Source organism: Myiozetetes cayanensis, unplaced genomic scaffold (assembly GCF_022539395.1).
Source record: "Myiozetetes cayanensis isolate MyiCay16 unplaced genomic scaffold, myiCay2020 scf4, whole genome shotgun sequence".
In the NCBI taxonomy this organism is placed as follows: domain Eukaryota; kingdom Metazoa; phylum Chordata; class Aves; order Passeriformes; family Tyrannidae; genus Myiozetetes; species Myiozetetes cayanensis.
The window spans coordinates 31841014-31854786 of NW_026087631.1; positions in this window are offsets into that span (position 1 = coordinate 31841014).

Genomic DNA, 13773 nt, shown 5'->3' on the forward strand with positions numbered 1-13773 from the left:
GCTTATAGCCTTCCATAGCAGCACTCCAGACATGTGAGTCATCCCACCATGTTTCTGTGATGGCGACTACATCATAGCCTTCCTGCTGCACAATTGCCTCCAGCTCCTCTTGTTTGTTGCCCATACTGCGTGCATTAGTGTACATACACTTCAGGTGGGCTGTTGATTTAATTCTTGACTCAGGCTTTCCATCCTTAGGCTGATCACTGGAGAGCCCGGTTTCAACCCCTTCCCCCTTCAAACCTAGTTTAAAGCCCTCCTAATCAGCCTCGCTAACTTATGGGCTACAGTCCTCTTATTCTTCCTAGAAAGATGAATCCCATCTGATTTTAAGAAACTAGGTACCATGGAGTTTGCCCCATGGTCAAAGAAACCAAAATTTTGATGGTGGCACCAATTCTTTAGCCATCTGTTGAGGAGTTGGGCTTTTTTACTCCTCTCTTTATTTAACTCCTCATCCATCCCAGATAGTACAGGAACTGAGGCAAATATCACCTGTGCTCCTGTCCCCTGAACTGACTGACCCAGTGCTTTAAAGTCTTTTTTAATTATCTTGGCACTTCTTTGATTAATGTCCTCACTGCCAGCCTGGACTACCACCAGAGGATAATAGTCTGAGGGCTGAATTAACTCAGGAAGTCTCCTACTAATATCCCTCACCCTGGCCCCAGGAAGGCAGCATACTTCTCTCTGGGATGGGTCTGGGCGACATATAGGGCCCTCAGTTCCCCTCAAAAGGGAGTCACCGACTACAACTACCCTTCTTTTTTTTTATATACCTGTGGTTGTAATCTGTCTTTTGGACGGGGCCAAACAAGGAGGCTCTCTAGAGGGATCATCTTGGCTGTCCTCTACCTGACTGTCTGGGTCCAGAGTCTTGTATCTATTCTTCAAGGGCACCCTGAGGGGTGATGGGGGTCTAGAAAGAATTCTTCTACCTCTCCCATTAGGGACCTGTTTCCATTCCCCCCCATCATTTTGGTCTGCTCCATCTGTCTTATGGCAGGAGAGGCAGGGCTTCGCCGTCTCCTGTTGGGCTTCCTTAGGGTTTAAAAGGGTTTGACTCCACCAGTCAATTTCTTTTTCACTCTCCCTAATGCACCTTAATCTCTCTACCTCTTCCTTAAGTTCTGCTACAAGGCACAGCAAATCACTCACCTGCTCGCATCGTACACAGCTACCTCCTACACCATCCTCCGGTACCAACGTCAGGCTCAGACACTCAGCACACCCAGAGACCTGGGTGGCTGCATCCTTCTTCGAGGGGAGTGTCTGAGCAAACACACTCCTAGTATTAACAGCAGTAACAGTTTTTGTTTTTCTGGAAACCATTGTTAGCTTTAAAAAGCACACTCACCTACAAGAAAAGGGAGCTGGTTGTGCCCTGCAGGCTTGAAATGCCTTGAAATTGTTGTGCCACACCCTGTTAGTCTACTCCTGTGGGGGTGCGTGAGCGAACTTCGCTCACGCTCCTGGAGGTTCTTATATAGCCTCCCCCAGCACTTGCTAACGAGCCTGACCCACCCCTCACTCACCTTAATTGGTTCTGAGGAAGAGTCAAGCCTGAGCAGCAAATGCTGCTCCAGTGAAGGTAATATTTTATAAATGCACTTTAAAGAATGAAGAGGGCTATTCCAGTTGATGGAAGGTATCCAGACAAATGCCTTTGTATCAAGATATGCATTAGCAACAGTGTTGGGTTAAACTCCTTTTATCTGCTGAGTAATAGACATGGTGTGAGGGAGAGTGGCAGGCAACTTCATGCCTCAGGGACAGTCACTTCATTCCTTTCCATGTCTGACACTCTCCTTAGTGTTGCTCACATCTAATTTCACAGGAACTGGTTCAAAAGAAGATGGGTTATTCCAGATGTATTTGCACATGGATAACTGAATCATGTGACCCTGACTTTAGAAATACTACTAATAAATAAGCCCCCTATGTTTTACAAGAATGTAGTTTTTTATCAAAGCAAATACAATTTTTTAGAAGCATGGGCTTTTCGATACCAAGTAATTTTATTATCAGCTCTCCAGACTGTTGCATGGACAGCAGCCAGAGAGTGGAAAAGATGAATTACATTCTCACCAAATAACAAAATAACCTCCCCATGTTTTAAACCCTTTTGTAAACTGTTATCAGCTCAAGGTGAGCCACAGCAACCCTAGCATCTGACGACTCAAGTCTTTCAAGCATGTCTCTTATTTCATTCCAATTAACTCCCCTGATTCATTGCAATTTAGATTCTATTAGCACAAAATAAAGTGCAGACTGTGAGTCAGCCTGCCCAAACACAACCTTTTTCTCACTGCTGCTTCTAAAGAAACAGGAGGGATTTTTCTGCAACAGCCTGACCCCAATAGTCAGGAACAGAGTGATCTTCACACTCGTCTTCCCAGTGTGGTTCAAAACCCAGGTTTTTAAACATGTCTGTGTGCACAGCACATATCTACATCCACAAATGTTTTTACAGATCAGAAACTAGTCAGACATTAAAGCCAAGAGTAGCAGTTACAATCTAAAAGTGAGAGAGTATATGTTGCAAAGATGAGTTCTAAACCATTCTAAATACCATAATAATCAGGTCAATGAAGTTAAGCTGGTAGGCCTTGACTTGGATGGCAGGATCCCTCACCTCGAATTCACACAATTCCATTGAAAAGCTAATTAGACTACCGTGGAAAGGAGTAAAAATTTATCACAATCTGAATCAAATTGAGTCTGAAGTACATAAGTGGAGCTGTATCTTCTCTGGGGAGAATGGATTCAGCTCTGAGTTGATTTGCAGCTTCTTTTGGAAACTTTTCCCAGTTCACATACAGGTTTATACAAGAATATATATGTACTTCTTGGATTTTTCAGACAGTTGCATTTGTCACCCTTTGTTCACAGTGGACAGCGCCACAAACCTCCTTGATGCTGCAAGTAACTGTGGTCTCGATGAACTTAGAGGTCTTTTCCAACCTTAACAATTCTATTCCTTCCTCCCTTCCTCCCTCCCTTCCCCCTTTCCTTCCCCACTTCTTCCTTTTCTCCTTCCCTCCTTTCTTCCCAAAAACACTTAAGGCTTAACAGAAATAGACCTAATGCTGAGAAAGGCCAATAGTCTGGGAAGTCTGCCCTTAAATCTGTTTTTGTTATGCTATACAATCCACAGTATGTAAATTTGTTTGATGAAATGTGCTTTTTTTGGTATTATGATATGGTGCTTTGGGTCAGTGATAAATATTTTAAAGTTTTCATACATGCATTTTAGATATTCCTGTAATGATCCATACTTTTAATAGTCCCAAAATGCTAACTGAAATGTAATTTCCTTACAACCCCTTCCAAAACTGTATAACGAGAGTGTATTTCATAGACTAATCTCCAATAAATAGAAAAAAAATCCTCTTCCTCTTTCCATGTAGGACTGAAGGGAAAACGACCACCAAAATTTTTTGCCTTCTGGTCATCAGCAAACAGTGCAATTTTTTTTTTTTTGTTTTGTTTTTTAAATTTCTCTTCTGTTATAAACTGCTGGAGTTCTAACATAAGCTTCTCAAGACTAACATAATGATAGACCAAAAGAAAGATAAAAAATTAACAGGTTAAAAGTAATTCTTTACAACATTAACCCCATAAAAGCCAGAAAGTTAACAGCATGGGAAAACCCTTCATAGTTATGTTCAGTGTATTTGGGAAAATATGAGTTGTTCTAATTTCTATAAAAATTTTGAAAACACCTACTGGTAACAGCAGCTATTTGACCAAATAATTAGGAATGTGATGAAACAGGCATTGAAACCAGGCAAATAGTAATGTTTTCACAAACTGAGGTCCTAGAGAATTAGCCAGAGGAGGCCACATTTCCTTTGATAGTCTGCACTGCAGAGCTTAAAATCATTCTGTCAAAAGGTAATGGTTTTCTTGAATCATAGAACCATAGAATCAACCAGGTTAAAAAAAGCCTCCAAGATCATCAAGTCCAACCCTTGATCCAACATTGCCAAGGTTACTAGATCATGGCACTTAGTGCCACATCCAGCGTCATCTTAAAAACCTCCAGGGACAGTGAATCCATCACCTCACTGGGCAGCCCATTCCAATGCCTGATTACACTCTCTGTCAAAGATGTTTCCCTAATATTCAACCTAAACCATCCCTGGCACAGTTTAAGATCATGCCCTCTTGTCCTACTCCTGGTTGCCTGCAAAAAGAGACCAATGTCCACCTGGCTACAGCCTCCTTCCAGGGAGTTGTAGAGAGTAATGAGGTCTCCCCTGAGCCTTTTCTTCTCCAGGTAAAACAACCCCAACTCCCTCAGCCTCTCCTCACAGCATTTGTGCTCGAGTCCCTTCATCAGCCTCGTTGCTCTTCTCTGGACCTCCTCCAGCACCTCAATGTCCTTCCTGAACTGAGGGGCCCAGAACTGGACACAGCACTCCAGGTGTGGCCTCACCAGTGCTGAGCACAGGGGAAGAATCGCTGCCCTGCTCCTGCTGGCCACACTGTTCCTGATCCAGGCCAGGATGCCATTGGCCTTCTTGACCACCTGGGCACACTGCTGGCTCATGTTCAGCTTCCTGTTGATCCAAACTCCCAGGTCCCTTTCTGCCTGGCTGCTCTCCAGCCACTCTGTCTGTGCCCAGCCTGTAGCGCTGCAGGGGTTGTTGTGGCCAAAGTGCAGGACCCGGCACTTGGCCTTGTTGAACCTTAATGCCATTGGAATCAGCCCAACTCTCCAGGCTGTCCAGGTCCCTCTGCAGAGCCCTCCTGCCTTCCAGCTGATCAACACTCCCCCCCAGCTTGGTGTCATCTGTAAATTTACTAATGGTACACTAAATCCCCTCTTTTAAATCATCAATAAAGATATTAAACAGGACTGGGCCCAGCACTGATCCCTGGGGACACCACTGGTGACCGGCCGCCAGCTGGATGCAGCCCCGTTCACCAGCACTCTCTGGGCCCAGCCATCAGCTGGTTCTCAACAGAGTGCCCCTGTCCAAGCCATGGGCTGCCAGCTTTTCCAGGAGTATGTTGTGGGAGACAGTGTCAAAGGCTTTGCTGAAGTCCAGATAGACACATCCACAGCCTTCCCCTCATCCACCAGGCAGGTCAGCTGATCATAAAAGGAGATCAGTTTGGTCAGACAGGACTGCCCCTCCTAAACCTGTGCTGGCTGGGTCTGATCCCTTGTCCATCCCGTAGGTGCTGTGTGATTGCACTCAGGATGATCTGCTCCATAACCTTGCCAGGCACTGAGGTCAGGCTGACAGGCCTGTAGTTTCCTGGGTCCTCCTTCTGACCCTTTTTATAGATCAGCATGACATTCACCAACTTCCAGTCACCTGGGGCAACCCCAATTAGCCAGGGCTGTTGATAAATGATGGAGAGTGGCTTGGTGAGCTCTTCCACCAGCTCCCTCACCACCCTTGGGTGGATCTCATCAGGTCCCATAGACTTGTGAGGATCCAGGTGGCTCAGCAGGTCACAAACTTTTTCCTCCTGGATTACAGGGGGACTATTCCACTTCCTGTCTCTGCTTACCAGCTCCGGAGGCCTGTTGTCCTGAAGACAACCTTACTCTTGAAAACTGAGGCAAAGAAGGTGTAAAGTTCTTCAGCCTTTTCCTCATCTTTGGTGACTATGTTCCCCCCCATATCCAACAAAGAATGGAGGTTTTTCTTGTCTCTTCTTTTATTATTGATATATTTGTGGAAGCACTTCTTGTTATCCCTAACAGAAGTGGCCAGATTGAGTTCAAATTGTGCCTTCGTCTCTCTAATTTTCTTTCTACATGACCTAACTATATTCCTAAACTCTCCCTGAGTAGCCAGCCCTTTTTTCCATAATCAGTAAGCTCTCTTTTTTCACCTAATTTCCTTCAAAATCTCCCTATTCAGCCAAGCTGGCTGTCTTCTCCTTTGGCTTGCCTTTTGGCACATTGGGACAGCTTTCTCTTGTGCATTCAAGACTTGATTCTTGAAGCACATCCATCCCTCCTGGACCTCTTTGTTTTCAAGGGCTGTTTCCCAAGGTACCCTCTCAACAGGCCAAAATCTGCCCTCCAGAAGTCCAGGGTTGCGGTTTTATTGGTGGCCTTCCTTGTATCCCTGAGTATTGAAAACTCTATTATTTCATGGTCACCGTGCCCCAGATGGTTTTCAACCACCACATTTCCCACCAGCCCCTCTCTGTTTGGGAACAGAGGGTCTAGCAGGGTCCCACCCTTGGTAGGCTCATTTACCAGCTGGAGCAGGAAATTATCCTCTATACACTCTAGAAATCTCCTAGACTGCCTCTTCTCTGCTGTGTGGAGTTTCCAGCAGACAGCTGGCAGGTTAAAGTCACCCACAAAACAAGGGCTGGTGATTTTGAGACATCCACCAGCAGCTTGTAGAACAATTCATCACCCTCATCATCCTGGTTGGGTGTCTGTAACAGACTCTCATGAGGATATCAGCCTTGTTGGCTTTCCCCCGATTCTGATCTACAGCCACTCAACCTTATCATTACTGACTTCAAGTGCTACAGAGTCCAGAGACTCTCTAACATATAAAACCACCTCTCCACCTGTTCTACCTTCCCTATCCCTTCTGAAGAGCTTGTAGCCATCCATGGCAGCACTCCAGTCATGCGAGTCATCCCATCACGTTTCCATGATGGTGACTACATCAAGCTTTTCTGCTGCACAATGCCTTCCAGCTCCTCCTGTTTGTTACCACACTGTGCTCATTGGTGTACATGCACTTCAGCTGGGCTGCTGATTTCACTTCTAACTCTGGCTTTCCACCCTCAGGCTCATGTCTGGAGAGCCAGGTTTCAACCTCTTCCCCCTTCAAACCTAGTTTAAAGCCCTCCTGATCAGCCCCGACAACTTGTGGGCTACTCTCCTTTTCCCCTTGCTAGACAGATGAAGCCCATCTAACTCCAGCAGGCTAGGTTCCACAGAATTTGACCCATGGTTGAAAAACCAAAATTCTGCTGGTGGCACCAATTCTTTAGCCACCTATTGATGAGGTGGGTTTTCCTACTCCTCATTCATCCCTGCTACTGCAGAAGCTGAGGGAAACACCACCTGTGCTCCTGTCCCATTAACTGATCAACCCAGCACCTTGAAGTCATTTTTAATTACCCTGGCACCTCTGCCATTAATGTCATCACTGCTAGCCTGGACCACCAGCAGTGGATAATAATCAAAGGGCCAGATTAGCTCAGGGAGTATCCTACTAATATCTCTCACCCAGGCCCCAGGAAGTCAGCAGAATTCCCTGTGGAATGGGTCCAGTTGGCATATAGGGTCTTCAGTTCCCCTCAGAAGGGAGTCACCGACTGTAACTACCCTTCTTTCTCTCTTTATAGCCATGGTTATAATCCATCTGGTAGACGGGGTGCAGCCAGGAGACCCTCCAGACAGATCTTCCTCCTGACTGTCCTCTACCTGATTCTCTGGGTCCAGGGCCTCATACCTGTTCTTTAGGGAACCATGGGAGGTGATGGGGGTTGGGAGGGGATTCTTTCACCTCTTCAATCAGGGACGTGTTTCCATTCCCACCATCTACTTGGTTTGCTCCATCTGGGGGCAGGGCTTCACCGTCTCCTGCTGAACTTCCTTTGGGGTCGAAGGGGTATGACTCCACCACTCTATTTCCCTTTCCCTAATACTTCTTAGTCTCTCCACTTCTTCCTTGAGCTCTGCCACCAGGCACAGCAAATCATTCACCTGCTTGCATTGTACACAGGCATCTCTCACGCTGTCTTCTGGTACTGATGCCAGGCTCAGACACTCTTTGCAGCCAGAGATCTAAGCAGCTGCATCCTTCCTGCGGGGTCCTGTCTGGGCTAGCACACTGCTCCTGAGAGTGACAGCAATGGCTTTCACTCATTTGGAAACCATTGTTGGGTCGAGTTGAGTTGCAGAAAAAAAAAAAAACAAACCCACAGCCACACACCTACCTCACAACCCACCAGAGAGAGCTGTGAGGGGGGCTGTGCCCTTCCTGCATTTGCAAACTGCCGTGTCATGACCCTGTTTGCCCGCTCCTCTTTGCCACACTCCAGGTCGCTTGTGCTCCCTGGAGCAGTTTAAATTTCCCAGCAACAACTTCGGATCAACCCCCTGGTCAGCTGATTAGGCCTCGCAGGGCAGCTGGTCTGAGCTGGTCTTAGCTGGGAGCAGTCTGAAAGTCTGAGTGAATACCTTAAAATTTCAAATCAGATTTATTTTTTAATTATAAATGGAAAGGAAATTTGTTGGCATAGAATATTGCTGGAATCCTAAAGATTTAAAACATGCATGAATCTAATGTTCTTCTTTTCCATTTCTAACAGTTTAAGTATTTTTGACACTGTTAATCGACAGGTTTTATTTTGAAAATACAGGTCAAAAATCCTCTTGTGTCTTGTCTTCTCTTTTCCACAAAATCAGTAGGTTTTGTGGTTTAAAATCAGTAAATTTTTGTGTATTACTTACTAGAAAACACAAGCCTTCTGCAGTGCTTTGTGGTGTAACTATCTAACAAAAAACCCAAACCAAACCAAAACAAAAAACCAACAAACAAGCAAACAAAAAGCAAGCTGTACTTGCCTTTTTGTTAGTTCTTATCTGAGACACTTTTCTCATCTCTGTCCTATGTTGGAAATGAGAGTAACTCATTCTGCCTTTGCCGAGCACAATGAAAGTGAATTGACACACTACACTGGATGGTTTTGTTGTTCTGTTGAAACTTGTTGCATAACGTGAGCAATTACATGCAGACTTTACAACTGGGTGTCACAAGCAAATCTATTGTTAACAGGTCCTCATTCCCCTTGCAAGCCAAGCCAACCTTGCTGACAGGAACCCCTTGATCACTCTGATTAGGCATGGGTGCTGAGCACTGTGTGCTGAGCACCTGGTTATTCATGCACCTGTTTGCACCGTGAAATTTGTGTCACCCCGGTGTCATCACCCCCTGAGGAAGCTCAGGAGTTGTTCTGGCCTCACAAGGTGTGTGGAAATAAGGATCTGATGATGGGAAAGCTCCTCTGATGTCACCGAGATATCACCTTGTCAGTGTTTCTCATGGCCTGGACAGAAGTATGTTTGGACTTGCAAGGCACATTTCGACAGGAAAACCTGATGATCTGGAAAGCCTTTCTGGAAAATGTCTTCTTCCCCTTGTGAAATGGAATGATTTTTGATGCTGTTGATTCAAATGGCTGCTTATTTTCATGCTGGAAATCCAGGTTTCTTATTTCCTTCCCTAGTAAGGACATGATCCCTTCTCCCTGAGTCCTAGATTCATAATTCTGCCTAGTTTCTAAATGCCTGATTTTTACAGGTGCAGAAGAGAAAGGGAATGGCATCTGTTCTTAACCCTGAGTGTTCATTTCTTATTTATATTGTGGGAAAATGGTTGTGGTTTTGGTAACTGTAAACCACTGTCACAGAAAACCACAAAGCAGATATTGATTTTTAAGGCCTTATATTCTTCAAAGTGTGGAATAAGTTCACACAAATGGGAAGTTGCTGAGACAAGAGCACTGGCATCTCAGTAAAAGTTTGATGCAGGTTAGACCCTAGAATATAGCCAGAAAAATGTTCTCATTTCCTCTTGAGCTCATATTTTAAAAGTAATGCAAAGGATATAGAGGTAGAAGTGTTATTTAATTTCATTTTGATGTAGGCTGAGAAATGCTGAGAAGACCAAACATGTTTTTAAGGTTGGATCAACTTTTTTACAGTTTCAAAACACTTTAAAATTAAGTTGGATACACTTTTCTGAAGGAAAGTTTCCTTGTCTAAAAAGTTTTTGTTTTCATACTCTAAATTTCAAAGAAGAGTTAGTGAATCAAAATTTTTACAAGGCCAAATTTAAAATGAGCAATTTTGTTTCAGGTCAAACAAATTATTTGGGTCAATCTGGAGTGTTTGGCTCCTTTCTTAATTGAGAGAAACAAAACCATTTTGAGACATCCTGTTGCTATGGTTATATCTAATTCAATCAGAAGAAGAATGCTGTTCTCATTAACTCGCCAGGCTGATTCATAAAACTGAAAGAAGCATCCAGACTTTTCTGATTCTTTCTCCCAGAAACATTCAAGGGTCATCTAGACTGAGAAGAACAACATAAAAAAACCCAGAGAGGTGCTGAGAGAATCTTCAGAGGAAGAATACAATCTGTGTCTTGGTACATTTCTGGTTGCAGGATAGTGTTGAAAGGGGTCACTTTGAAATAAGGCAAATGGGTTACATCGACCTCCATGGTGGGCATCACCATGGAAATTTAGTCCTTGTAGTGATATTGATTGTTCACTTTGAAAGGAATTTATTTTCAGGATAGGACACGATGGCTTTCAGTGTCAGTTCTGTCCTTATGACAAAGCAAAAACCAAAGCTTGTAAACAGGCTGTCTCTTTATCTGGGGCTGTTTTCAACACACACTTGTAAAAAGCAGTGTTCCAAGAGAACGTAATTTTTTAAGACCTGGTGACCATGTTATGTTTCTGAGTAAAGTGGGATGTTGAGGCTTTCTCAGAAGCACTAGTAGGAAAAATAAGGAAAGTAATATTTGTTTTTTGTGCAGAAGGATTTGAACTACATAGGGGAACAGTGCTGCTATTGTCTTTCTGGTAGAGGGCACATATTTTATCAACAGTAGAGTATGTCCAAATCTAAGTCAACAGAATTTGCCCCCATTTGCCCCACTGGAGGCAAATGACACTGTAGGATGCTGCTGCCAAGTAGCCAAACACACACCTGTGTCCATTCAGCCTTCTTCATGCTCAAGGCAGAGGCTGGAAAGGAAAATCTTGCATGCAAGCCAGGCAGGAGCAGCCAGCTGCTGGCAGTGTCCCTCAGGAGGGCTCTTCTCACCTGCGTGCCAGGCACCATAGCAACTACCAGCCACAACCTGCAAGCAGTCACCTAGGAAGTTGCTGGCCAACACTGCGTAACCGTGTTTGTGCCCCGTTGCCATAGGACAAGGGATGTTGCATGGTCAGAGGGGAGCACGTGGCTGCACGAAGAAACCCCGCAGGAGAGTGGGGAAACCCACCGGTGACACACACAGCCATGGAATGGAGTCCTCTCTGGAAAATTCCTGCTCCTAAGCTGATCAACCAAATTACATTAACTTAATCATGTTAATTCAATTTATTTATTCAACTGCTTTTAGCTGAAGCAGTCCGTGTGAAATCTCGGGGGAAAGAGGAGCACATTTATGACTGAGTTTTACCCTTGGGAGCCAGTGATACAGAGCAGACCCCCAGGCTGCTCTGGCTGTGTGGGAGCACTGGATCCTGCTCTTTTCTCCATTCAGGCAAAGTCTCTTAGTCACCATTACCTTTGTGTCTCATGAGGTCACTCGCCTGTAAGTAAACCATGAGTAAAATACACTTCTGCCTTTCTTAGAAACTAGGGTAATAACACACAGCGGGGTGTTACTAGCAGTCAGGTCAAGAATACTTGCTTCAAGAAGAGACAAGATTTAAAAAAAAAAAAAAAAACAGACAAAAACAAACAAATAAACCAACCAAAAACCCCACCAGTTAAGTATTTTAAATACAACAGATGTAGTCACTTGTTCTTCTTTGAGAACAAGGTTTTGGGATTCTGGTTTCTCTCTGTGGTATTCAGATGAGTGGCAAAGACAAAAAGTGGCATATTTTGGTTTTAGGAATGAACCTTGGAGTAAGTGTTCCAGAAAGTTGTACTGCCCACTAGACTTCATAAGTCCCTTACTTATTTCTGTCTATTTTGAGACTTCTGCTCCTACTGACAATGTCACCTTCAGTGACAAGAACTATTCATGAGTTTATGATTAAATCCAGCACACCTCCCTGTCAATTCTGACATTTTGGACCATTGTCAACTTGGAAGAAGGAGCACTCCCTGTTGAATTGCAATGGGTAAATGTAACCTATTGTGGTTTTTTTTTTTTTTTCAATAAACCTGTGGTATATGGATGATGCTTTCCCTCAGGGAAATGTTCTCATCCAGCTTGATTCATGGAAAGTTACTCATCTTCCTACCTCAAGGAAAGAATATGTATTTAATTCCTGAGAATAGGCTGTTACACCACATGTGAAAAGATGGTTTAATGAGAGGCAAAGCTGTGAAAACTTACAAAGGCAGCAAAGTTTGCCATGCAGTCAGATGGTATTCAGATGAATTGGTGTAGCATCTATAGGAAATAATTCACAATTAGTATATTATGAACATTCTTGTTCTCGGAGATGAGGACTGGCCTTTTCCACCTCACATTTTACTTGAAGTGCAAGTTACAGCAGATATTCTTGCATTACTTAACTAATTGTCATCACTTGGTTGATTCGCTTCATGATATTACTTGTGGTATCCCATGAAAATCTTGTAAAAGTGTGCTTGCACATCATTATTATGAGGTACTGATGTCAAGCTGGCAAAATGCCATGAGGTAAATGCTTAATAAATCATTGACCTCTGAGAAATGCATGATACAAATAGATTATGTGTGCTTGGAAATATAATATGGATGAAGAACGGCACATGAGTTTATTTGGTCTGATTATTGACAGAGCAAACGGGTATGACAGTAAGTTTTCTGAGGTACAAGATACAAGCTGGTGCAATTATTTTGTGAACAGAATTTGCTGTGACTGACGCCTTTTGATGCAGCTGAATATTTTTCTCACCTGACAGTGTCTGCCCTTGTCTGATCTTAAATGTGGATTAGACAATCTTGCTGAAGGGTTGGATGGAGTACCAAAATCATTTCAACATAATATCATTTTAATATAAAGTGTGTTTCTGTTGCCTTCTAAGTGCATGATTATCTTTCTGAAAAAGAAATAAGGTTTAAACTGTGTTTTCCTCTGCTTCTCTCTAGGTTAGGGAAACATACTCTACAAAAGTAAGGGCTAGAAGAGTTCTTGTGTGATTAAGGTGTTGGATTGAGACTAAGATGTTACTAGGAAGTAAGATACCTGTGCTAAGACGATGCTGTGCTTGACCTAAGAAGCCTTGTACTTAAAGGCTGGGTTTGTTAGCTTGAAAATAGTCATGGCGACATAGCAATATGGCATCTCTCCAATCTAATGCTCAGAGGAGGCTGAGTCTGTTCACACATGTCTGTGTTAGCAAGACCTTGCTTTTCCTGGACTAGGTGCTCAAGGTGAACATCTATGTTTCAGGTCCATAATTGGCCCGTTTAGTACCACAAATCCAAACGGATTCTCTTAAACTCCTTGTTCAGCTGTGGTCTCATCCCAGGGACAAGAGCCACAAATGCTCTTCTGACTCCTGGAGGTCTTCTTTGTGTAACCAACACTGCCTGATCCTTGAAAATACTGAGCTAGAAATGTCCCTCTCCATCCAACTTGTAGAGCTGGAGTAATGGGGGTGTTCAGCACATTCCTAACCAAACTGTCTCTGCTCAAGGCATTGTCCATAACAGAGAGAGATGTTCTTTTTCATCCAGAATTTCACTGGCTTATTCACTGGTTATACACATAGACTGTTTCTGCATACCAGTCTGCATAGATGATAAAAGGCACAATGGTCACCAGCAAAGCCAGCTTCCCTGTTTTACCTCATGGCTTGTCTTTTATAATATTTATTGCAACAAGGATGGATATGGAAAGTGGATGGGACTAGCCACAGTCATGGTGGTTGGTTAGTCAGCTCAAGAGGTAGAAGTACTGGGATCCAGAACCACCTAGAAAAGCATGGTATTGAACATGAGGCTTTCTTATCATAGCTAAAAGTCTCAAACATGTCACAGTATGCTAATAAAATAAAAAAATAATAAATAAAATAAGAAAAAAATT